The sequence below is a fragment of the Dendroctonus ponderosae genome, unplaced genomic scaffold, assembly GCF_020466585.1.
Source record: "Dendroctonus ponderosae isolate FM_Combo_2020 unplaced genomic scaffold, Dpon_F_20191213v2 Dpon_F_20191213_1, whole genome shotgun sequence".
Lineage (NCBI taxonomy): Eukaryota > Metazoa > Arthropoda > Insecta > Coleoptera > Curculionidae > Dendroctonus > Dendroctonus ponderosae.
The window spans coordinates 5,524,319-5,525,416 of NW_026017110.1; positions in this window are offsets into that span (position 1 = coordinate 5,524,319).

Consider the following 1,098-nt stretch of genomic DNA (forward strand, 5'->3'; position numbering starts at 1 on the left):
TGGGTTTCAGTCATTTATTGTCTCTATTTATCAATTAAAATACGTTTCGGTGTATTTTTCCACCATCATCAGTTTTTATGTGTAGCGTTGTTGCTTGTATGCCAAGGCTTAAAGCAGCAACAACGCTACACATAAAAACTGATGATGGTGGAAAAATACACCGAAACGTATTTTAATTGATAAATAGAGACAATAAATGACTGAAACCCAGGAATTGATTTTGATTTGGTTATGAATACAATAGTTGTGGGTAGAAAATTGCCTCTGATAGAAAATGGACAAATGGGTTAAATTTGGACAGAAAAGTACTTGCTGCAAATCTGTGTACTTTTCTCCTCGCACGACATGGCCGAAATACTCAGGTTTCCTCTTTTTTATAGTGGAGAGGATCTCAGCGGTGTTATTTAAGCGCTGTGGTATTGCCACGTTGGTGATTCTTTCAGACCACGTGACTCTTAGCAGTCTCCTGTAGGCCCACATCTCCAACGCTTCAAGCGGACTTTCTTCATTTTTGTTGATGGTCCAAGCTTCAACTCCGTACAGTAATGTAGAGAATACGTAGCATCTCAGCAGTCGGATTTGTAGGGATAATTTTAGGTCCCTGTATCGTAGAACATTGCTCATTTTTCTGTAAGCTCCTCGTGCTTGTTCTATTCTTGATCTTACTTCTGTGCGGCTATCTGCATTTTCTGTTATAACGCTGTTATATCAGCTCTGATAGTCTGCTGTTTACTGATTACTAAAACTTTGGTCTTTTTTATGTTTAGTTCTAAGCCAGCTGCGTCGCACTTGACTACCACACTGTTCAAACCCCGCTGTAGATGTTCTGAGCTAGAGGCTAACAAAACCGTGTCATCCGCGTACCGTATGTTATTTATCAATTCGCCATTAACGACAATGCTCACTGCTGCCTCCGAAAGTGTATCTTTGAAAATTATCTCTGAGCATACATTGAAGAGCAACGGAGATAGGATGCACCCTTGCCTTACGCCACKCTTGATGGTTACTTCTGGCGTGGTGGTTCCCCCCACTCTGACTATCGATGTCTGACTCCAGTATAAGTTTGCGATTACTCTGATATCCGCCCCGTCCAGTCCA